Source organism: Coregonus lavaretus, assembly GCF_964263955.1.
Source record: "Coregonus lavaretus genome assembly, chromosome: 32".
Lineage (NCBI taxonomy): Eukaryota > Metazoa > Chordata > Actinopteri > Salmoniformes > Salmonidae > Coregonus > Coregonus lavaretus.
The window spans coordinates 27807440-27834224 of NC_140019.1; the positions used below are offsets into that span (position 1 = coordinate 27807440).

General features: G+C 44.6%; 1 long non-coding RNA gene across 1 annotated transcript; it reads left to right on the plus strand.

Annotated features, from left to right (window-relative positions):
- The first annotated feature begins 3814 nt into the window (after positions 1–3814).
- On the plus strand, positions 3815–26462 carry LOC311107639. Its single transcript, XR_014610442.1, has 3 exons — positions 3815–3836; positions 12766–12851; positions 26289–26462. It is a non-coding gene; the product is annotated as an uncharacterized lncRNA (long non-coding RNA).
- Positions 26463–26785: the final 323 nt, after the last annotated feature.

Sequence of the window (26785 nt, forward strand, 5' to 3'; positions counted from 1 at the left end):
CGGCCAAACCCTCCCCTAAACCGGACGTTGCTGGGCCAATTGTGTGCCGCCTCATGGGTCTGCCGGTCGCGGCCGGCTGCGACACAGCCTGGGATCGAACCCGGATCTGTAGTGACGCCTCTAGCACTGCGATGCAGTGCCTTAGACCGCTGCGCCACTCGGGATGCCCAATCTTAACCATTTTAATAGAAAACGGAGATACACACCACTCAGTGTGAATACCATTTGTGAACAGAGGACATTTTGACATCCAATTATGTTTGGTTCTTACTCATGGAAAGAACACAGATTAATATGTACTGTATGTCTCTGCTCTATCTAATCTGATCTGATTCTATATATTTTTGCACAATACAACATACCCCCTCAGACTATTCAGGGATTGTATATGTGATGTTGACCTCTCCCTTACAGTTTTTTATAGTGGTCTTACCTAAGGAGAAAGTGTGTATGTATGTTTGCATGAGTGTGACATGTTTGTCAGTGACGGCTTTTCTCATTTTTATAATTGACTCTAGCTGGAGACATCACCGCGAGATGACAGAGGGAGCGAGGAGAGTGCTGATCAAGTCAATGTAAGTGGAAAAGAGATGTGACCCTCTCTCCCTCTCTCCCTCTCTCTCTGTTTCCCTTCTCTCTCCTTTTCTCTATTTTTTTCTCCCTGTCTCTCTATTGTTCTATTTTCTCTCTGCATCTCTTTCTCTTCCTCTCACTCTCTCTGTTTCTCTGTTCCTCAATCTCTCTCTTCTTCCAGTGACATGACAGATCATTACAGACCAATCCAGTGCAGGAGGACTTTATTTGTTGCAGGATAAATCAACCCGACACAACTGGGTTAAGAAATCAAGGGCTTGTCCCATATCACACACACACACACACACACACACACACACACACACACATGGTAATGAAGAACATTGCCTCTGGGGAACCCCTGTAAGAGATGCCACCGTGCCTGGGTCAACGCCCACACAAACGCACATCAGTCACACACACACACTCACGCACACACCACACACATCAGTCACACACACACACTCACGCACACACCACACACATCAGTCACACACACACACTCACGCACACACCACACACATCAGTCACACACACACACACGCACACACCACACACATCAGTCACACACACACACACTCACGCACACACCACACACATCAGTCACACACACACACTCACGCACACACCACACACATCAGTCACACACACACACTCACACACACACCACACACATCAGTCACACACACACACTCACGCACACACCACACACATCAGTCACACAGACACAAACACACACCACACACATCAGTCACACACAACAGTGACACGGACACAAACACACACACACCAGTCACACAGACACAAACACACACACACCACACACATCAGTCACACAGACACAAACACACACACACCACACACATCAGTCACACAGACACAAACACACACACACCACACACATCAGTCACACACCCACACACATCAGTCACACAGACACAAACTCACACACACACCACACACATCAGTCACACAGACACAAACACACACATCAGTCACACACACACACTCACACACATCAGTCACACAGACACAAACACACATCAGTCACACAGACACAAACACACATACCTGGTATTGCTGTCCATTAGTTTAGGTGGTAGGGGGAAAATATAAAAACATATTTAAAATAATATATATACAGTGCCTTCGGAAGGTATTCAGACCCCTTGACTTTTTTCACATTTTGTTACATTACAGCCTTATTCTGAAATGGATTAAATAAAACAATTCCTCAGCAATCTACACACAATACCCCATAATGACAAAGCGAAAACTGTTTTTTTGACATTTTTGCAAATGTATAAAAAATTATAAACAGAAGTACCTTATTTACATAAGTATTCAGACCCTTTGCTATGAGACTCCAAATTGAGCTCGGGTGCATACTGTTTCCATTGATCATCCTTAAGATGTTTCTACAACTTGATTGGAGTCCACCTGTGGTAAATTCAATTGATTGGACATGATTTGGAAAGGCACACACCTGTCTATATAGGGTCCCACAGTTGACAGTTCATATCAGAGCAAAAACCAAGCCATGAGGTCGAAGGAGTTGTCCATAGAGCTCCGAGACAGGATTGTGTTGAGGCACAGATCTGGGGAAGAGTACCCAAAAAAATTATGCAGCATTGAAGGTCCCCAAGAGCACAGTGGCCTCCATCATTCTTAAATGGAAGAAGTTTGGAACCACCAAGGCTCTTCCTAGAGCTGGGCGCTGGCCAAACTGAGCAATCAGTGGAGAAGGGCCTTTGTCAGGGAGGTGACCAAGAACCCGATGGTCACTCTGACAGAGCTCTAGAGTTCCTCTGTGGAGATGGGAGAAACTTCCAGAAGGACAAACATCTCTGCAGCACTCCACCAATCAGGCCTTTATGGTAGAGTGGCCAGACAGAAGCCATTCCTCAGTAAAAGACACATGACAGCCCGCTTGGAGTTTGCCGAAAGGGACCTAAAGACTGCCAGACCATGAGAAACAAGATTCTCTGGTCTGATGAAACCAAGATTGAACTCTTTGGCCTGAATGCCAAGTGTCACTTCTGGAGGAAACCTGGCACCATCCCTACGGTGAAGCATGGTGGTGGCAGCATCATGCTGTGGGGATGTTTTTCATCAGCAGGGACTGGGAGACTAGTCAGGATCGAGGCAAAGATGAACGGAGCAAAGTACAGAGAGATACTTGATGAAAACCTGCTCCAGAGCGCTCAGGACCTCAGACTGGGGGTGAATGTTCCCCTTCCAACAGGACAATGACTCTAAGCACACAGCCAATACAACGCAGGATTGGCTTCGGGACAAGTCTCTGAATATCCTTGAGTGGCCCAGCCAGAGCCCGGACTTGAACCCGATCGAACATCTCTGCAGAGACCTGAAAATAGCTATGCAGCAATGCTCCCCATTCAACCTGACAGAGCTTGAGAGGATCTGCAGAGAAGAATGGGAGAAACTCCCCAAATACAGGTGTGCCAAGCTTACCCAAGAATACTCGATGCTGTAATCGCTGCCAAAGGTGCTTCAACAAAGTACTAAGTAAAGGGTCTGAATACTTATGTAAATGTGATATTTCCGTTTTTTATTTGTAATACATTTGCAAAAATGTATAAAACCTCTTTTTGCTTTGTCATTATGGGGTATTGTGTGTAGATTGATGAGGGGAAAAAACTATTTAATCAATTTTAGAATAAGGCTGTAACGTAACAAAATGTGGAAAAAGTCAAGGGGTCTGAATAGTTTCCGAAGGCACTGTATTTACAACAACAACAAAGAATTTGGGATTGGATATGATGCAGACAATTACATTGATGGAAGCCACAATCTATCTGCAATATTTAAGCTGATCTACCTCCTAAATTGTTTTTATTATTATTTTTAAACACATACCTGACCCACCCTCCTCCAGCCTGTCAGAAGCCCACAGTAAACAACAACTTCATCATTAACATCGCTAACACTCCCAGCTTTCTCTCTCTCTCTCTCTCTCTCTCTCTCTCTCTCTCTCTCTCTCTCTCTCTTTCCTCCCTCCTGTTGGCTCCCTCTGTATTTTCTCTCTCTGTCTCTCCTCCTCTCTTCTCCCATTGCCTGTATGATGTTTCTAGGACTGTGTGTGTGTGTGTGTGTGTGTCATCTAACAGTGTTTTCTCCTCTTGTCCTGTAGGAGGCGACAGCGTTAGAAGTGGTTTCCTGCAGTCAGGAGAAGGAGAGTCTGCCCCCAGAGAAGATTCCCTCCAGTCCTGTTCACTCCGAGAGAGAGGCCTTGCTAGTTGGTAAGTTCACCTAAAATTACTATAACCTTTCTTCAACATTATTATAATGTTATATTAACCTAACTACAGAGGAGAAGATCCCCCCAAGTCCAGTCCACTCTGACAGAGAGGCCCAGCTAGTTGGTACGTTCACCTAATATAACTATAACGTCACTAGGCCTATAACATTAGTATAACATTACTATAACATCTCTATACCATTACTACAACATCACTATAACATTACTATAAAATCACAATAACATTGCTATAACATCACTGTAATGTTATATAAACCTAACATTAGTATAGAAGAGAAGAGTCCCCCAGCCCTGTCCACTCTGAGAGAGAGGCATTGCTAGTTAGTATCTGGGTCTATACTCTATAGAACATTACTAGAGAAAGTACCTACAAAGGAGATCCCTGCTTGGTGCCCATGTTTTCCTCCTCCAATCTAATCAAGCAGGTTATTTGTGGAAAGCCTGGTTTTCCTCCCCAGTTCATTCCCAGTTCTTTGGGCGGGTTCACACGTTTTAATTTGCTGGTTGACTGAGGCCTTCAGCACCTGTAATGTTTCTAATCACCACAGCCTTCTGGCTGCCTAGTGCCTACCAACGAGGAGCTAGAAAGGCTGTGCTCACTCCTTCTCAATTTCAATTCAATTTCAATTTAAGGGCTTTATTGGCATTGGAAACGTATGTTAACATTGCCAAAGCAAGTGAAGTAGATAGTAAACAAAAGTGAAATAAACAATAAATATTAACAGTAAACATTACACTCAGAAGTTCCAAAATAATAAAGACATTTCAAATGTCATATTATGTATGTATACAGTGTTGTAACAATGTGCAAATAGTTAAAGTACAAATGGGAAAATAAATAAACATAAATATGGGTTGTATTTACAATGGTGTTTGTTCTTCACTGGTTGCCTTTTTCTTGTGGCAACAGTTCACAAATCTTGCTGCTGTGGTGGCACACTGTGGTTTTTCACCCATTAGAAAAGGGAGTTTATCAAAATTGGGTTTGTTTTCTAATTCTTTGTGGATCTCTGTAATCTGAGGGAAATATGTGTCTCTAATATGGTCATACATTTGGCAGGAGGTTAGGAAGTGCAGCTCAGTTTCCACATCATTTTGTGGGCAGTGTGCACATAGCCTGTCTTCTCTTGAGAGCCAGGTCTGCCTATGGCAGCCTTTCTCAATAGCAAGGCTATGCTCACTGAGTCTGTACATAATCAAAGCTTTCCTTAAGTTTGGGTCAGTCACAGTGGTCAAGTATTCTGCCACTGTGTACTCTCTGTTTAGAGCCAAATAGCATTCTAGTTTGCTATGTTTTTTTGTTAATTCCTTCCAATGTGTCAAGTAATTCTCTTTTTGTTTTCTCATGATTTGGTTGGGTCTAATTGTGTTGTTGTTGTTGTCCTGGGTCTGTTTGTGTTTGTGAACAGAGCCCCAGGATCAGCTTACGTAGGGGACTCTTCTCCAGGTTCATCTCTCTGTAGGTGATGGCTTTGTTATGGAAGGTTTGGGAATCGCTTCCTTTTAAGTGGTTATAGAATTTAACAGCTCTTTTCTGGATTTTGATAATTAGCGGGTATCAGCCTAATTCTGCTCTGCAAGCATTATTTTGTGTTTTTCATTGTACACAGAGGATATTTTTGCAGAATTCTGCATGCAGAGTCTCAATTTGGTGTTTGTCCCATTTTGTGAATTCTTGGTTGGTGAGTGGACCCCAGACCTCACAACCATAAAGGGCAATGGGTTCTACAACTGATTCAAGTATTTTTAGCCAGATCCTAATTAGTATGTCAAATTTTATTTCCTTTTGATGGCATAGAAGGCCCTTCTTGCCTTGTCTCTCAGATCGTTCACAGCTTTGTGGAAGATATCTGTGGCGCTGATGTTTAGGCAGAGGTATGTATAGTTTTTTGTGTGCTCTAGGGCAACGGTGTCTAGATGGAATTTGTATTTGTGGTCCTGGCAACTGGACCTTTTTTGGAACACCATTATTTTTGCCTTACTGAGATTTACTGTCAGCACCCAGGTCTGACAGAATCTGTGCAGAAGATCTAGGTGCTGCTGTAGGCCCTCCTTGGTTGGTGACAGAAGCTGTCGTAGCCGGCCGCGACCGGGAGACCCATGGGGCGGCGCACAATTGGCCCAGCGTCGTCCAGGGGAGGGAATGGCCGGCAGGGATGTAGAGCATGGTGTTTGCAAAGCCAGGGTTGTGGGTTCGATTCCCATGGGGGTCCAGTATTTAAAAAAAAAGAATAATAATAATGTATGCACTAACTGTAAGTCGCTCTGGATAAGAGCGTCTGCTAAATGACTAAAATGTAAAAATGTTAAATCATCAGCAAACAGTAGACATTTGACTTCAGATTCTAGTAGGGTGCTGCAGACTGTTCTAGTGCCCTTGCCAATTCGTTGATATATATGTTGAAGAGGGTGGGGCTTAAACTGCATCCCTGTCCCACCCCACGGCCCTGTGGAAAGAAATGTGTGTGTTCTTTGCCAATTTTAACCGCACACTTGTTTTTTGTGTACAACAACCTCTCCCTCAACGTGACCAAGACAAAGGAGATGATTGTGGACTACAGGAAAAAAAAGAGGACTGAGCACGCCCCCATTCTCATCGACGGGGCTGTAGTGGAACAGGTTGAGAGCTTCAAGTTCCTTGGTGTCCACATCACCAACGAACTATCATGGTCCAAACACACCAAGATAGTCGTGAAGAGGGCACGACAAAGCCTATTCCCCCTCAGGAGACTGAAAAGATTTGGCATGGGTCCTCAGATCCTCAACAAATTCTACAGCTGCACCATCGAGAGCATCCTGACTGGTTGCATCACCGCCTGGTATGGCAACTGCTTGGCCTCCGACCGCAAGGCACTACAGAGGGTAGTGCGTACGGCCCAGTACATCACTGGGGCCAAGCTTCCTGCCATCCATGACCTCTATACCAGGCGGTGTCAGAGGAAGGCCCTCAAAATTGTCAAAGACTCCAGCCACCCTAGTCATAGACTGTTCTCTCTGCTACTGCACGGCAAGCGGTACCGGAGTGCCAAGTCTAGGTCCAAAAGACTTCTCAACAGCTTCTACCCCCAAGCCATAAGACTCCTGAACAGCTAATCATGGCTACCCGGACTATTTGCACTGCCCCCCCCACCCCATCCTTTTTACGCTGCTGCTACTCTGTTAATTATTTATGCATAGTCACTTTAACTCTACCCACATGTACATATTACTTCAACTACCTCAACTAGCCGGTGCCCCCGCACATTGACTCTGCACCGGTACCCCCCTGTATATATAGCCTCCCTACTGTTATTTTATTTTACTTCTGCTCTTTTTTTCTCAACACTTTTTTTGTTGTTGTTTTATTTTTACTTTCTTTGTTAAAAATAAATGCACTGTTGGTTAAGGGCTGTAAGTAAGCATTTCACTGTACTGTCTGCACCTGTTGTATTCGGCGCATGTGACCAATAAAATTTGATTTGATTTGATTTGATACATGGATTTTATAATGTCGTATGTTTTTCCCCCAACCCCACTTTCCATCAATTGGTATAGCAGACCCTCACGCCCAATTGAGTCAAAAGCTTTTTTGAAATCAACAAAGCATGAGAAGAGTTTGCCTTTGTTTCGGTTTGTTTGTTTGTCAATTAGGGTGTGCAGGGTGAATACGTGGTCTGTCGTACGGTAATTTGTTAAAAAGCCAATTTGACATTTGCTCAGTACATTGTTTTCACTGAGGAAGTGAACTAGTCTGCTGTTAATGATAATGCAGAGGATTTTCCCAAGGTTGCTGTTGACGCATATCCCACGGTAGTTATTGGGGTCAAATTTGTCTCCACTTTTGTGGATTGGGGTGATCAGTCCTTGGTTCCAAATATTGGGGAAGTTGCCAGAGCTATAGGTTAGCTGTAGGTTAGCTATAGGTTAGATATAGGTTATCTGTAGGTTAGCTATAGGTTAGATGTAGGTTATCTGTAGGTTAGTTGTAGGTTAGTTGTAGGTTAGCTATAGGTTAGCTGTAGGTTAGCTATAGGTTAGCTGTGGGTTAGCTGCGGGTTAGCTGCGGGTTAGCTATAGGTTAGCTGTAGGTTAGCTGTAGCGCAATGTTGGCTATTTTCGGACGCTATTTACATTAAATCAAAGTAAATGAATTTGCCAAAAAAATGTAGATGCTCTTTACTGCATAGCTGATTGTTTAGCTGAAGGTGTCCTGTAACACTGTGCCAAGTGACAATTTTCTCTGTTGTGGTATTTTACATTTGACATTTTAGTCATTTAGCAGACGCTCTTATCCTGAGCGACTTACAGTTTGTGATTGCACACATTTTCATACTGGCCCCCCGTGGGAAACATACCCACAACCCTGGCGTTGCAAGCGCCATGCTCTACCAACTGAGCTACAGGGGACTGTATTAACATATTTGGTGCGTGGTCGGCAGCTGGACACAAACGCGAATGGTTATCTAACTTCGGACGGTTGCAGCTGTCTCTAGCTTTCTTTCTGTTTTATTAACATGTTTCATTAAGCACATTGTTTATATTTACAACAGGAGTATAGCCTACCTGGCTTGCATGAAAATGAACCACGGGAAAAGCATCCTCTGTTCGCTACTTAAGTGCATAGATTACATGTATTATTTTTTTCATGCCCCTGTCTCGGAACCAATAATGGTCCATTCTAAATCAAAACCAATTGCTCGCATATATTATTTAGTAGATGTAAAGACAACATTAAACTAAGAATAGTCTGATGGGTGACAATATTAGCCCATCGCTTGTGAATGATGTATTATCACTTGTGAATGATGCCCAGCATAAGGCAAGAAACAGCGCATGCCTTTTTTTGTGCAACTTTTTCTAATCATAGTCACACACCTCATGTAGCCTAGCCCATAGGCCTATATGTTTTGATAAGGTTTGTATCACAACTAAAGTGGCCAAATAACTTCTTAAAATGAAGCACATTAATCCGCTTTACAACCAGTCTAGAGCCTAACTGGCATACGTAGGCGGCACGTGAGTTTCAAGTTTGGGGAAGATAATTTTCACCATAAAAATGCATCTTTAAAATAAAGCATTACATGCAGAATCGCATTTGCGGTCACTTTTGAGAATTGCATTTTGGAACATTCGCGCTTACAGCCTACTGCCGTGTGCGCATTGCTGCGCTTATAATGTGAAGAAATAGCCTAATAGTTTATCAACATTTGAAGCTAAACGATCTGTTGCAACAGTCTCATTGCTTTTAAAATGTTTTTGGACGCGAGTGGTTGTATTAATTTGGGATCTATCGCATCACACAACTGTCCCAGATTATGTTTTGGAATATTTCTTTCTTACGCAGAAGATAGAATAGAATAGGTCAACTTTTGTACTATGGGGGATAGTAGATTGACATAGGCTAGTGCTTTTGCTGTTTGTTAGGCTACTCATCTTGTTGGCTGATGAAAAGTTGGCTTAATGTGGACAGTTCTTCTACACTATATATGCAAAAGTATGTGGACACCTCTTCACATTAGTGGAATCGGCTATTTCAGCCACACCCATTACTGAAAGGTGTATTAAATCAAGCACACAACCATGCAATCTCCATAGACAAACATTGGCAGTAGAATGGCCTTACTGAAGAGCTCAGTGACTTTCAATGTGGCACCATCATAGGATGCCACCTTTCCAACAAGTCAGTTCGTCAAATTTCTGCCCTGCTAGAGCTGCCCTCGGTCAACTGTAAGTGCTGTTATTGTGAAGTGGAAATGTCTAAGAGCAACAACAACCCAGCCGCGAAGTGGTAGGCCACACAAGCTCACAGAACGGAACCACTGAGTGCTGAAGCGCGTAAAAATTGCCTGTCCTCGGTTGCAACACTCACTACCGAGTTCCAAACTGCCTATGGAAGCAACATCAGCACAAGAACTGGTCGTCGGGAGCTTCATGAAATGGGTTTCCATGGCTGAGCAGCTGCAAACGAGCCTAAGATCACCATGCGCAATGCCAAGCGTTGGCTGGAGTGATGTAAAGCTCGCCGCCATTGGACTCTGGAGCAGAGAAAACGTGTTCTCTGGAGTGATGAATCACGCTTCACCATCTGGCAGTCCGACGTACGAATCTGGGTTTGGTGGATGCCAGGAGAACGCTACCTATCCCAATGCATAGTGCCAACTGTAAAGTTTGGTGGAGGAGGAATAATGGTCTGGGGCTGTTTTTCATGGTTCGGGCTAGGCCCCTTAATTCCAGTGAAGGGAAATCTTAATGCTACAGCATACAATGACATTCTAGACGATTCTGTGCTTCCAACTTTGTGGCAACAGTTTGGGGAAGGCCCTTTCCTATTTCAGCATGACAATGCCTATGTGCACAAAGCTAGGTCCATACATAAATGGTTTGTTGAGATAGGTGTGGAAGAACTTGACTGGCCTGCAAAGAGCCCTGACCTCAACCCCATCAAACACCTTTGGCATGAATTGGAAAGCCGACTGCGAGCCAGGCCTAATCGCCCAACATCAGTGCCTGACCTCACTAATGCTCTTGTGGCTGAATGGAAACAAGTCCCCGCAGGAATGTTCCAACATCAGGTGGAAAGCCTTCCCAGAAGAGTGGAGACTATTATAGCAGCAAAGGGGGGACCAACTCCATATTAATGCCCATGATTTTAAGAAGGAAATGTTAGACGAGCAGGTGTCCACATACTTTTGGTCATGTAGTGTAACATCTTCAATATGCGCCTCGAAATTCGATAAGAGGGTTACGTTCCCTGATGTGTCTGTCTTCTTAGCTGAAATGTCTGTGAGAAGGATCCGATCATGTGACGGGCATTGGCTAATAGGAATTGAGATATCTGAGAGAGCCATATGAGTGAGAGGTGCTTCTAAGCACGGCAGCCGTGAGAAGGGAATTATAATTATTATATTCAGCCCAAGGGCACAATGGCCACTTTGGCATGGATTTTTTTACGGGGCATTACAGCCACACAAGGGGGATGCCACCGGGAAATGTACGGCCTGGTGAGAATATTATCAAGTGCTTGTCAAATTTTGAATGAGAGACTGATGAAGTGTGTGCAGCCTGCACAAGAAACAAATCAGTGCTCGTGCATTTCATGCAACTTTTTTCAAAGCATCATTAGTCGCATCGTGCAGCCTTAAAATGTATAACAAATCTAAACATATAGCCCAATGTTTGTATCACAACTAAAGTTGCATAAATAACAGTTTATTTGTTAACCACTCAACAACATAGCCGCATGTGCGCTCTTCCTTGGAAATCGTTTGGAGAAAATATCCTTTCAATTTTATTCAGCTATGTTCAATCTTCATACTATAAAATAAGAAAATATTATGCCACGGACTTCTAAGCAAATCTTGTCTGCTAAATGAACTAGTGTAGCCCACAGCCATATGGCATAGCCAGATCAGGGCCTAACATAAGGACAACTCGGAATATGCTATTCTGTTCTTCTGAAATAGACTACATATTCTTCATGTTTCTTTAGACCTGTTTAAAATAAATATTGGATTTATTGTGACAGTGTAGGCTATATTAAATTGATTTATTCTACTTTTTTAAATGTAGATGTTCCAAAGGTCTGAATCAGTGGCTTGTAGGCGATGGGTGGAAGCCAGGAGATGCTAAACTTGTTAATGTTAGTTAACGGTCAATTAACGTGAGACTGGCAGTTATTTATTTGACAATCACCGGCTGACAAAATTTCATGACCGCCACTGCCCTAGAAGTGAGGCCATCTTTATATCACTAAATACAGTGCATTTGGAAAGTATTCAGACCCCTTGACTTTTTCCACATTTTGTTACGTTACAGCCTTATTACGTTACATGTTTTTTTCCTCATCAATCTACACACAATACCCCATAATGACAAAGCAAAAGCAGGTTTTTAGACATTTGTGGTATTTATAAAAAAAATTAAACTGAAATGTAACATTTACATAAGTATTCAGACCCTTTACTCAGCACTTTGTTGAAGCACCTTTGGCAGCGATTACAGCCTAGAGTCTTCTTGGGTATGACCCTACAAGCTTGGCACACCTGTATTTGGGGAGTTTCTCCCTTTCTTCACTGCAGATCTTCTCAAGCTCTGTCAGGTTGGATGAGGAGCATCGCTGCACAGCTATTTTCAGGTCTCTCCAGAGATGTTTGATCGGGTTCAAGTCCGGGCTCTGGCTGGGCCACTCAAGGTAATTCAGAGACTTGTCCCGAAGCCACTCCTGCGTTGTCTTGGCTGTGTGCTTAGGTTCGTTGTCCTGTTGGAAGGTGAACCTTCACCCCTGTCTGACGTCCTGAGCGCTCTGGAGCAGGTTTTCATTAAGGATCTCTCTGTATTCCCTCGATCCTGGAGGAACTCTGGAGCTCTGTCAGAGTGACCATTGGGTTCTTGGTCACCTACCTTAGTCATTATGGGTTATTGTGTGTAGCTGGATGAGGAAAACATGTAATTTAATCCATTTTAGAATAAGGTTGTGACGTAGCAAAATGTGGAAAAGGTCAAGGGGTCTGAATACTTTCCGAATGCACTGTATGTCACGGTTAGGCGTGTCCGAGCATACGTGCCCTGTCCGAGCACAAAGACAACGTGCTAGGTTGGCTATTGGTTAGCTGTAGGTTAGCTGTAGGTTAGCTGTAGGTTAGCTGTAGGTTAGCTATATGTTAGCTGTAGGTTAGCTATTGGTTAGCTGTAGGTTAGCTGTAGGTTAGCTATAGGTTAATAGAATACAGTTTGATACTCTTATGTCTATTGGATGCCATATTCTCGTTGGCTGTCATTTTGATCAGATGGGTAAATCAACAGTCAGACGGAATTTAGGTGTTTGTACATATGATTGTAGGGTTGTAGTTATAGAGTATTAAACTACATGTTAATATGGTATGCCAGTTTGATTGACAGCTGTATTGATGTCCCTGTTTGTCCTTCCTCAGGGATCATCTCTACGTTCCTCCATGTCCACCCGTTTGGAGCCAGCATCGAGTACATCTGCTCTTATCTACAGCAGCTGGACTCCAAGGTACTGCTGGCACACACACACACACACACACACACACAGTGAGATGAGCAGCAGGAGCTGTCCTGGCACCCTCAAAAGAGCCCCCAAAGTGAACCAAACTGAGACCATCTTGAGAGGTGGTCTGAGTTCGGTTCGCTTGAATTCCGCGGTCCGGTTCCCTTTTTTAGGGCAATGTGAACACAAAGCTCCCCAGGTTCGCTTGTCATTATTCCCGCAACACACACTAGACTATTGCAACACCATTTCCCCTGCCATAACCCCTCACATTGGTGCCACAAAAGAGCGAAGATGATGTGCAGGTTCTCGTTAAAAAAAAAATGTCTGCTGTTTTTGGATATTGATTAGCTATTGTCAAGGATGCACAGAAATGCCAAAATATGTGTTTTTAGTTCAGATTATTAGTTTGCTATATGTGATCTATTAGGCTAAGAGAGCTTCATACACTGTTTATTCGATTGTGGGGGTTGAATAGTGTGATTGAGACTTGGGTTAAGTTACACTTTATGAACTCCCGAGTGGCGCAGTGGTCTAAGGCACTGCATCTCAGTGCTTGAGTTGTCACTACAAACCCCCTGGTTCGATTCCAGGCTGTATCACAACCGGCCGTGATTGGGAGTCCCATAGGGCGGCGCACAATTGGCCCAGCGTCGTCCGGGTTTGGCCGGTGTAGGCCGTCATGGTAAATAATAATTTATTCTTAACTGACTTGCCTAGTTAAATAAAGGTAAAATAAATAAAAATAGTGTGAGAAGACAACATATTTGGTGAAAATCTCAACATAGGTTACAAAATCAATTATAGCTCTTAAAGGGGCAGTAGCCTACATTGGGTGTACAGTTTTCAATTACAGCATTATTTAATCTGCAGTTATTCTTCTGCTACTTATTCTGTTACTATTAACATGTAAATATTATATGTATCTTCTGATTACAATAACTATGTCTCATCATTTAACTTAAAGCAATCTAGTAGCTTCCAAAATGTAAGTAGGTATATCTAGCTGTTAGAAAACATGTTCTGATGGAATGGCTTATCCTGCACTTTGTAAAATACCCAGAGTGCATTGAGTGAATGTTGGAAAATAATCTTGATTCCTTTATAAACATAGCAATGTGAATACAAAGAGGACTCGGACCACAATTGAAGTGAACTGGCAAAATATTTTTTAGGTTTGAGGTTTAATTTTTTTCGCGCCAAAGAAAATAAGTGAAAGACAAAATGGTACAGATAAAAACGGGTAAAAACGGTGTGCAGGTGAGGTTGGAAGCCCAAAGGGGCTTGTATGAAAACCACACCACAAATATACAGTAAGTACAAAAAAAAAGTTAGCTCAATCAGTTAAACAAAACAGATTAATTATAATTGTACATGATATACTCAGTATACAAGAAAAACACTGTTTGATTATGTGTGTGTGTGTGCGCATGTGTGTGTGTGTGAGAGTGTGAAAGTTAGGCTACATGGAGGGGATTATTGGGTAGATTGGTTCATCAGGAAGACCCCCAGTCTTCGCTTTAAGTTATTGAGGGATGATGAGGTTTTGGCAATGTGAAGATAAGAATTCCAGAGTATGGTACCTCTGTATCTGAAAGAGAATTGACTATGTGAGGTGCGGCAGTGGGGAGGTTGAAGGTTATCGCAGTGTCTTGTGTTATATAGATGGATTTCAGAATTAACCTGGAAAAATCCATTGAAGGGTTAAGATAAACTGTCTAAGTATGAATATTTGTAGATGAAAGTGCATAATTGGCGTATATTAATGTCGGAAATAGACAAGATATTGAGTTTCTTAAATGAAGGTGCAGAATGCAAAAATGTGTATGATGAGTAATTTGTGTAGGTAGGAGGCATATGTACTGGCACAGACAATATTACAGTAAATGAGATGTGGGTCAATGAAGCTATAGTAAAGAGTATAGAGCAAGCCTGATGAACCAAACCACTAATCTTTCTGAGGATACCAACAGATTTCATCACTTTGCTACAGACAAATTGAATATGATCTTTCCAGAATAACTTTGTGTAACACTCTGGCTCCAGGGACTCTGATTGTTGAGCCAGGGTTGTTATTTTCTTTGAGGGTGTCTTTTGTTTTGGTTTTGTATTTCTAGGTTTGCCGTTCTGTTGGTTGTATTTCTAGGTTTGTCTATGACTCCCAATCGGAGGTAACGAGTGTCAGCTGTTCGGCTCGTTATCTCTGATTGGGAGCCATATTTATTCTGAATGTTTTCCTGTGGGGTTTGTGGGTTTTTGTTTCCGTGTTACTGTCTGTATCAGTAGTGGAACTTCACGTTTCGTATTTTGTTGTTTTTCTCGTGCTGCACTTTAATATAATAAAGTCTACGATGTTCGCTCAACACGCTGCGCTTTGGTCTCATCCTTCACACGATCGTGACAGAAAAACCCACCATACCAAGACCAAGCAGCGTGTACAGGAGCTAAGAGACTGGACATGGGTGGAGGCGCCGGGTAAGGAGATCGAGAGGCTGGCGATGGCCCAGGTGGGCAAATCGTGGTCCTGGGAGGACATGCTCGGGGGCAAGGGACCTTGGGGGAAGATCAAGGCCCTGGCAAGAGAGGAGCATCGGCGGCAGCAGGTTTTTCGTCGGAAGGACGAGAGGCAACCCCAAGAAATTTTTGGGGGGGGGCACATGGCTTGGGCGGCTGGGCAGCAGGAAGCTGCCACAGGGAGTATAGGTGAGAGGGCTAACGGAGTACGGGAGCCATTGGCGAGAAGAGGCAGGGATGTGTGTGTGGCACGGCGTGAAGGACTGAGGTGTGTTGCCAGTCCGGTCCGGCCCGTTCCTGATCCTCGGTTGAGGCCAGTGGTGTGTGTTCCCGGTATGGACCGGCCTGTTCCTACTCCACGCACCAGGGATACGGTGCGCTTCGCCAGCCCGGCCCGGCCTGTTCCGGCCACTCGCACCAGGGATACGGTGTGCGTCGCCAGCTCAGCCCTGCCTGTTCCTACTCCACGCACCAGGGATACGGTGCGCTTCGCCAGCCCGGCCCGGCCTGTTCCGGCCACTCGCACCAGGGATACGGTGTGCGTCGCCAGCCCAGCCCGGCCTGTTCCTACTCCACGCACCAGGGATACGGTGCGCTTCGCCAGCCCGGCCCGGCCTGTTCCGGCCACTCGCACCAGGGATACGGTGCGCGTCGCCAGCCCAGCCCGGCCTGTTCCTGCTCTCCGCACTAGGCGTGAGGTGAGTCCCCAGGGTCCAGCATGCCCTGTTCCGGCTCCCCGCACTAGGCGTTATGGGAGTCCCCAGGGTCCAGCATGCCCTGTTCCGACTCCCCGCACTAGCCTTGTGATGCGTGTCCTCAGCCCGGTACCTCCAGTTCCGGCACCACGCATCAGGCCTACGGTGCGTCCCCAGGGCCAAGCATGCCCTGTTGCTTCTCCCCGCACTAGCCCTGTGATGCGTGTCCTCAGCCCGGTACCTCCAGTTCCGGCACCACGCAACAGGCCTACGGTGCGCCTCAGACGGCCAGAGTCTGCCGTCTGCCCAACGGGGCCTGAACTGTCCGTCTGCCCAACGGGGCCTGAACTGCCCGTCTGCCCAACGCCGTCTGAACTGCCCGTCTGTCCAACGCCGTCTGAACTGCCCGTCTGCCCAACGCCGTCTGAACTGCCCGTCTGCCCAACGGCGCCTGAACTGCCTGTCGGCCCAACGCCGTCTGAACTGTCCGTCTGCCCAACGCCGTCTGAACTACCCGTCTGTACAGAGCCTACAAAGCCGCTCGTCTGCCATGAGCCTTCAGAGCCGTCCGCCAGATCGGAGCCGCTAGAGCTCTCCGCCAGACAGGATCAGCCAGAGCCTTCCGCCAGACAGGATCAGCCAGAGCCTTCCGCCAGACAGGATCAGCCAGAGCCTTCCGCCAGACAGGATAAGCCAGAGCCTTCCGCCAGACAGGATCAGCCAGAGCCTTCTGTCAGACAGGATCAGCCAGAGCCTTCCGCCAGACAGGAGCAGCCAGAGCCTTCCGTCAGACCGGATCAGCCAGAGCCTTCCGCCAGACGGGATCAGCCAGAGCCTTCCGCCTGCCATGAGCAGCCAGATCCGTCAGCCAGCCATGAGCAGCAGGATCCGCCAGAGCCAGCCTGCCAGGATCCGTCATTCAGTCCGGAGCTGCCCCTCAGTCCGGTGCTGCCACTTAGTCAGGTACTGTTCCTTAGCCTGGTGCTGGTCCTTATCCCGGTGCTGGTCCTTAGCCCGGTGCTGCCCCTTAGCCCGGTGCTGCCCCTTAGCCCGGTGCTGCCCCTTATCCCGGTGCTGGTCCTTAGTCCGGTGCTGCCCCTTAGTCCGGTGCCGCCCCTTAACCCAGTGGGGTGTAGTTGGGGGGTGGTAATGTGTAGGAGGCTAAGTAAGTGGGTAATGACTATGGTGGGGTGGGGACCACGACCTGGGCCAGAGCCGCCACCTGGACAGACGCCCACCCAGACCCTCCCCTAGACGGTATGCTGGTGCGCCCGGAGTGCGCACCTTTAGGGGGGGGTACTGTAACACTCTGGCTCCAGGGACTCTGATTGTTGAGCCAGGGTTGTTATTTTCTTTGAGGGTGTCTTTTGTTTTGGTTTTGTATTTCTAGGTTTGCCGTTCTGTTGGTTGTATTTCTAGGTTTGTCTATGACTCCCAATCGGAGGTAACGAGTGTCAGCTGTTCGGCTCGTTATCTCTGATTGGGAGCCATATTTATTCTGAATGTTTTCCTGTGGGGTTTGTGGGTTTTTGTTTCCGTGTTACTGTCTGTATCAGTAGTGGAACTTCACGTTTCGTATTTTGTTGTTTTTCTCGTGCTGCACTTTAATATAATAAAGTCTACGATGTTCGCTCAACACGCTGCGCTTTGGTCTCATCCTTCACACGATCGTGACACTTTGGCAATTTTCAAATCATCAGGAACAATACCAGTTTGCATAGATCTGGTGAAGATATACGTTAGAGGCTCAGTAATCGAGGAAGACACTGATTTCACCAAAGAGGCACCAATCACATCATGACCTGCTGCTGATATCTTTAGGTTACCAATTACCTCCATCACCTCCATTACATCAGGAGGATCAAACTGAAGCAGAGAAGGGAAATGTCCCTTAATGTAATCCAAGGGATTTCCATCAGTAGTCTCTATTTTCTTTGACAGCGAGGAACCCACATTCACAAAAAAGTTATTAAATTCACATGAAATAACATCAGGATCACTATAGGTCTTGTTTCCAACAATAAATTAAGATGGAATAGTTGTAGATGGCTTTTTCTTATTCAACAGTTGATTGATGATTTTCCATTTTTACTTTATATTATTTAAGGATTCTTGGAATTTGTTAGTCAAATATATTTTTGGGGATATCCAAAGTAGGTGAGTAAATTTGTTCATATACTTTTTGTAATTTGCAGAATTCAGGGGAGAGGGTTTTTTGAGAAACCTTTTATACAATTTTTTTTTTTTTACTGAGGATTTCTTGAGAACGGTTGTAAAACAAGTTTTCCAGAACCCTTCTGCTGCTCTCTTATGTGGTTTAACAAAGGGAAAGCAGTGGTGAAATACAGAGTTGGAAGATGTGAAAAAAATCCTGTAAGCAGACTCGACATCGGCCTGATTATAAAAACGTTGTTATGAAATATCACCAATAAACATCTTAAAGCGCTCACAATTACTTTTGTTAAATATTCTACATTTAATGCTACTAATCATCCCCATCTATTCATTTCCAGCTGCCAAATATACGTTTTAAATTGGAAAGTGGTCAGAAATGTCAATACAAAGTATATCTGTATTAGCCACATTATTCAAAGAATTTGTAAAAATATTATCAATAAGGGTGGCAGATGAACTGGTCACCCTTGTGGGCTTATAAATGAGGGGATACAGATAGCTGGAGTATAAAGTATTTAAAACATCTGATGTCAGTGAGTTGTTCCCACTTTTATATAAATTTATGTTGTAATCACCCAATAGAAAACACATTTTATCTTAATTATTAATCAAATCCAAGGTTGATGCAAGGATATCAAGGAAACTACCAATTTCAGAATCGTGGGGTCGATAGATGCATCCAATTACCACTTTTTTACCACCAGAAAATGAACACAAGGGGAATTTCTATGAAAAGAGATTAAACATCAATGTTATCAGATGTAAGTGCGAAGTCCTCTCTGACAAATAATTGAAAACGTAAACTTATGAACAAAAATGGTCACTCCTCCTCCCACTCTTGAAGTTCACAGTGGTGAACAGCATTATAAGGAGACATGTCATAAAGCATGGTTGTCTCTTCAGTCAACCATGTTTCTGAAAGGACAACAATGGAACATTCATAACTGAGAGAAGACAGATAATGAACAAGGTGGTCATGATTTTTAGGAAGACTGCGAACGTTCAAATGAAAGGTAGAAAATAAGCTTGGAATTAGATAAGCTGCTGTACAGGTTGTTAAATTTCTTAACATTACAGTAATCACAAGTGATATACACTACCAGTCAAAAGTTTGGACACACTTACTCATTCAAGGGTTTTTCTTTATTTTTACAATTGTTTACATTGTAGAAAATAGTGAAGACATCAAAACTATAAAATAACACATATGGAATCATGTAGTAAACAAAAAAGTGTTAAACAAATCAAAATATATTTTATTTTTGAGGTTCTTCAAATAGCCACCTTTGCCTTGGCATTCAACATCACTGTCTGTGATACTTATTTCTGGTAAATTTCAGGAAATTTGAATCTGGATCAACACAATCATTATATTTATCATTCGCTTCATTAATATCTAATGGGTTGACGGCCACGTTATCAGGGTTGATATCCTGCCCATCTAAGAGAGATACACAGTCGGAATCACCCAGAAAGTGGAACGGAAACATAGAAGTGCATGCCTCACATGTCCAATACAACCGTACATTTGTGTTAGTTTTATCAATAGGGGTGCACTTCCTATGGAATGCACATTGACACAGTCCACATAACACCACTGAAGACTTCAGAGGGTTATGACATTTAGAGCAATGTGTTTTTGGTCATGAAGTTAGAGTTGGGTCCTCATTCAAAGGCAAGGGCAGTGTGAATACAAAGATAACTGAGTTATTTTGCTTCTTTTTTTTTACCCCAGTTCACTTTAAAGAGGACTGAGATCGGTTATTTTAAAGAGGACTACAGTCGTGGTCAAAAGTTTTGAGAATGACACAAGTATTGGTCTTCACAAAGTTCGCTGCTTCAGTGTTATGAGATATTTTTGTCAGATGTTACTATGGAATACTGAAGTATAATTACAAGCATTCTAAGTGTCAAAGGCTTTTATTGACAATTACATTAAGTTTATGCAAAGAGTCAATATTTGCAGTGTTGACCCTTCTTTTTCAAGACCTCTGCAATCCGCCCTGGCATGCTGTCTCGGCCACATCCTGACTGATGGCAGCCCATTCTTGCATAATCAATGCTTGGAGTTTGTCAGAATTTGTGGGTTTTTGTTTGTCCACCTGCCTCTTGAGGATCGACCACAAGTTCTCAATGGGATTAAGGTCGATGTTTTGTTCCCCAAGCCACTTAGTTATCACTTTTGCCTTATGGCAAGGTGCTCCATCATGCTGGAAAAGGCATTGGTCGTCACCAAACTGTTCTTGGATGGTTGGGAGAAGTTGCTCTCGGAGGATGTGTTGGTACCATTCTTTATTCATGTGTGTTCTTACCTTGGCTGAGAAGCAACCCCACACGTGAATGGTCTCAGGATGCTTTACTGTTGGCATGACACAGGCTGATGGTAGCGCTCACCTTGTCTTCTCCGGACAAGGTGTTTTCCGGATGCCTCAAACAATCGGAAAGGGGATTCATCAGAGAAAATGACTTTACCCCAGTCCTCAGCAGTCCAATCCCTGTACCTTTAGCAGAATATCAGACTGTCCCTGATGTTTTTCCTGGAGAGAAATGGCTTCTTTGCTGCCCTTCTTGACACCAGGCCATCCTACAAAAGTCTTCACCTCATTGTGTGTGCAGATGCCTAAGCAAGCTCTGCACTGGTGGTGCCCCGATCCCGCAGCTGAATCAACTTTAGGAGATGGTCCTGGCGCTTGCTGGACTTTCTTGGGTGCCCTGACGCCTTCTTCACAACAATTGAACCTCTCTCCTTGAAGTTCTTGATGATCCGAAAAATGGTTGATTTAGGAGCAATCTTACTAGCAGCAATATCCTTGCCTGTGAAGCCCTTTTTGTGCAAAGCAATGATGACGGCACGTGTTTCCTTGCAGGTAACCATGGTTAACAGGGGAAGAACAATGATTTCAAGCACCACCCTCCTTTTAAAGCTTCCAGTCTGTTACTCTAACTCAATCGGCATTACAGAGTGATCTCCAGCCTTGTCCTCGTCAACACTCTCACCTGTGATAACGAGATAATCACTGACATGATGGCAGCTGGTCCTTTTGTGGCAGGGCTGAAATGCAGTGGAAATGTTTTTTGGGGATTAAGTTCATTTTCATGGCAAAGAGGGACTTTGCAATTAATTGCAATTTATCTGATCACTCTTCATGACATTCTGGAGGATATGCAAATTGCCATCATCAAAACTGAGGCAGCAGACTTTGTGAAAATTAGTATTTGTGTCATTCTCAAAACTTTTGACCACGACTGTAGATATGAAAACACCCTTACAGTACATTATCACACACTGTACACACACAACCAGCTGAGCAATAGAGGCATCCTGGCACCTTGCTACAAATCACACACACACACACAGTCACAGCGAGCTGTCCTGTCTCCTCGCTCTAACACACACAGCATGCCATGGATTAAGCATCCCCACTGGGTTGACATATGGGCCTGATGTATGCCAGAGCCCCACCGCGCAGTTTGAGCCTCCTGGCGCAGTCAGCCTTGAATCTCCTAGTGCAGGCAGAGCCCCATGGTGCAGGCAAAGTCTTCTTGTGCAGTTAGAGCTGTCTCGCCTAATATCAGGCCCTTGATGCAGGCTCCGCTTCAGGTTTGAGTTGGGATTGATGCTAAGGCAAGCCTTAGGGACTTTCCTCTCCTCTCACTCCCTCCATATACAGTGTATACTATTTCCTTGTATCTCCCATAGCTACAGTACTATAGACATGAATATAGGATATCTCTCTGTATCTCCCAGTGCTTCCGTACTATAGACATGAATACAGGATATATCTCTATCTCCCATAGCAACATTACTATAGACATGAATATATGATATCTCTCTGTATCTCCCATAGCTACAGTACTATAGATATGAATATAGGATATCTCTCTGTATCTCCCATAGCTATAGTACTATATACATGAATATAGGATATCTCTCTGTATCTCCCAGTGCTACAGTACTATATACATGAATATAGGATATCTCTCTGTATCTCCCATAGCTACAGTACTATAAACATGAATATAGGATATATCTCTATCTCCCATAGCAACATTACTATAGACATGAATATAGGATATCTCTCTGTATATCCCATAGCTACAGTACTATAGACATGAATAAGGATATCTCTGTATCTCCCATAGCTACAATACTATAGACATGAATAAGGATATCTCTGTATCTCCCAGTGCTCTTGAGGAAGTGTCTGAGTGTGATATCCCTGGACACTGAGACCTGGTACATCTGGTTCCTTCCTGTCTCTCCCTGACGGAGCAGAGCGGTTTAATTTATTCTGACACTTCGCTATAACACCCGTCTCCTCAGGGGCCTTTCTGGGTTCTCAGCTCTCCTCTGCTCTCGACTTTCAGATTGATTCTGTTCTTTTCTCTCATCCACATATGACCACTACGCTCACTGCCACCTCCGCAAGGAGGCCTTCAGATATACTATATGGCCACTCTCACTGCCACCTCCGCAAGGAGGCCTTCAGATATACTGTATGGCCACGCTCACTGCCACCTCCGCAAGGAGGCCTTCAGATATACTATATGGCCACGCTCACTGCCACCTCCGCAAGGAGGCCTTCAGATATACTATATGGCCACTCTCACTGCCACCTCCGCAAGGAGGCCTTCAGATATACTATATGGCCACTCTCACTGCCACCTCCGCAAGGAGGCCTTCAGATATACTATATGGCCACTCTCACTGCCACCTCCGCAAGGAGGCCTTCAGATATACTATATGGCCACTCTCACTGCCACCTCCGCAAGGAGGCCTTCAGATATACTATATGGCCACTCTCACTGCCGACTTCCGCAAGGAGGCCTTCAGATATACTATATGGCCACTCTCACTGCCACCTCCGCAAGGAGGCCTTCAGATATACTATATGGCCACTCTCACTGCCACCTACGCAAGGAGGCCTTCAGATATACTATATGGCCACTCTCACTGCCACCTCCGCAAGGAGGCCTTCAGATATACTAAATGGCCACTCAGACATGACTACTCTCACTGCTACCTCCATGAGGAGGCCCTCAGACATGGCTACTCTCACTGCCACCTCCATGAGGAGGCCCTCAGACATGACTACTCTCACTGCTACCTCCATGATGAGGCCCTCAGACATGACTACTCTCACTGCTACCTCCATGATGAGGCCCTCAGACATATGACTACTCTCACTGCTACCTCCATGAGGAGGCCCTCAGACATGACTACTCTCACTGCTACCTCCATGAGGAGGCCCTCAGACATGACTACTCTCACTGCTACCTCCATGAGGAGGCCCTCAGACATGACTACTCTCACTGCTACCTCTATGATGAGGCCCTCTTAAACACTACATGACCAACATCTCATTCCAAAATCATGGGCATTGATATGGAGTTGGTTCCCATTTTTCTGCTATAACAGCCTCCATTGTTCTGGGAAGGCTTTCCACTAGATGTTGGAACATTGCTGCAGGGACTTGCTTCCATTCAGCCACATGAGCATTAGTGAGGTCAGGCACTGACGTTGGGCGGTTAGGCCCGCAGTCGGCATTCCAATTCACCCCAAAGGTGTTCGATGGGGTTGAGGTCAGGACTCTGTGCAGGCCAGTCAAGTTCTTCCACACCAATCTCGACAAACCATTTCTGTATGGACCTCGCTTTGTGCATGGGGGCATTGTCATGCTGAAACAGGAACGGGCCTTCCCCAAACTGTTGGAGAATGCATGTATGTCTGCTCGATTGTATACACCTGTCAGCAAAGGGTGTGGCTGAAATTTCCAAATCCACTAATTTGAAGGGGTGTCCACATACTTTTGTATATATTGTTTGACCACTCACCTCCAGCTCATTAAAACCTCTCTGCACTCATCAACAAACTGACTCATTCCTTTTCTCTCTGTTTGGGTTTTCCATTAAGGTCTGAGGGTGTGTTTGTTCCCACGCTGCCTCTCTGTAACACCACACAACAAGTCCACAGAGCTTTGTCAACAGTCCTGGCTGGATTCTCCACTAACAACATTACTCTCTACTTATCTACTGTGTCCATGATTCACTACTACATTGTTAATGATGATACACCATTGACATCTTCATGATAGTGTTTAATACATTCTGACAGGGTTTTACCCATCTGGTTCTTACAAGTGTTTTTTCTCTGTATATAATGATACAGTGCTTCCTGCTGTCATTGTTTTGTGTAATGTCACCTTTTTTAAGTGATGTTATATGCTAATGTGATGCTATTGCGTATGTACAGTGAGGGAAAAAAGTATTTGATCCCCTGCTGATTTTGTACATTTGCCCACTGACAAAGAAATGATCAGTCTATAATTTTAATGGTATGTTTATTTGAACAGTGAGAGACAGAATAACAACAACAAAAATCCAGAAAAACGCATGTAAAAAATGTTAGAAATTGATTAACATTTTAATGAGGGAAATAAGTATTTGACCCCCTCTCAATCAGAAAGATTTCTGGCTCCCAGGTGTCTTTTATACAGGTAACGAGATGAGATTAGGAGCACACTCTTAAAGGGAGTGCTCCTAATCTCAGCTTGTTACCTGTTTAAAAGACACCTGTCCACAGAAGCAATCAATCAATCAGATTCCAAACTCTCCACCATGGCCAAGACCAAAGAGCTCTCCAAGGATGTCAGGGACAAGATTGTAGACCTACACAAGGCTGGAATGGGCTACAAGACCATCGCCAAGCAGCTTGGTGAGAAGGTGACAACATTTGGTGCGATTATTCGCAAATGGAAGAAACACAAAATAACTGTCAATCTCCCTCGGCCTGGGGCTCCATGCAAGATCTCACCTTGTGGAGTTGCAATGATCATGAGAACGGTGACAAATCAGCCCAGAACTACACGGGAGGATCTTGTCAATGATCTCAAGGCAGCTGGGACCATAGTCACCAAGAAAACAATTGGTAACACACTACGCCGTGAAGGACTGAAATCCTGCAGCGCCCGCAAGGTCCCCCTGCTCAAGAAAGCACATATACAGGGCCGTCTGAAGTTTGCCAATGAACATCTGAATGATTCAGAGGAGAACTGGATGAAAGTGTTGTGGTCAGATGAGACCAAAATCGAGCTCTTTGGCATCAACCCAACTCACCGTGTTTGGAGGAGGAGGAATGCTGCCTAAGACCCCAAGAACACCATCCCCACCCTCAAACATGGAGGTGGAAATATTATGCTTTGGGGGTGTTTTTCTGCTAAGGGGACAGGACAACTTCACCGCATCAAAGGGACGATGGACGGGGCCATGTACTGTCAAATATTGGGTGAGAACCTCCTTCCCTCAGCCAGGGCATTGAAAATGGGTCGTGGATGGGTATTCCAGCATGACAACGACCCAAAACACACGGCCAAGGCAACAAAGGAGTGGCTCAAGAAGAAGCACATTAAGGTCCTGGAGTGGCCTAGCCAGTCTCCAGACCTTAATCCCATAGAAAATCTGTGGAGGGAACTGAAGGTTCGAGTTGCCAAACATCAGGCTCGAAACCTTAATGACTTGGAGAAGATCTGCAAAGAGGAGTGGGACAAAATCCCTCCTGAGATCTATGCAAACCTGGTGGCCAACTACAAGAAACGTCTGACCTCTGTGATTGCCAACAAGGGTTTTGCCACCAAGTACTAAGTCATGTTTTGCAGAGGGGTCAAATACTTATTTCCCTCATTAAAATGCAAATCAATTCATAACTTTTTTTACGTGTTTTTCAAGATTTTTTTGTTGTTATTCTGTCTCTCACTGTTCAAATAAACCTACCATTAAAATTATAGACTGATCATGTCTTTGTCAGTGGGCAAACATACAAAATCAGCAGGGGATCAAATACTTTTTTCCCTCACTGTAGGTGTGGTTTGTGATGAGTATTGTGTTGGTGTTGGCGTTTGTCACTCAGATCAGTTCTTCTGAGATGTGGGGCTCTTTGAGTCTGTAGGAGTGTTTATCAAATCTGTGTGTTACGTTTGTATTGTGATTGTATCTGTGGGTGTGTGTCAGTGTATGTATAAAATCTGTGTATTTACATTAAGTGTGTGTGTGTGTGTTTCAGATAAACACCGGACAGGTGGGGGCTCTACTGGGTCGGCTGCCCTGTACCTTCAGACAGGAGCTGACAGGGGTGGGCGCCAGCCTGGAGAAACGCTGGAAGTTCTGTGGTTTCGAGGGCATCAAGACCACATAGAGCATTACAGAGACACGGAGGACATCACAGGGACACAGAAGAAACAGCATTAAGCTGCATTATGAGGACACTGAGGAAACAGCAAAGAGGTCAGGCTGTCTTCTGAGCACAATGAGAATACAGCATCTGTATACGTGACAGAGAGGGTGACTCGTCTCCTGTGTGACAGAGACCTCTATAACACCTCCAACACCGCACTGCTCTGCTCCGTGTCCAACTCTGCAAAGCCTCATGGGATAGAACACTGTGAGTCCCAGAGGAGTATCAGTCCAAAGGTGCCAGGGGATTGGCTGTTAGTCCATCACATGGGCGGGCTGAACTGTTCTCAGAGCCTCTAATTGGTTAACTCTGCTGTCAATCAGCCA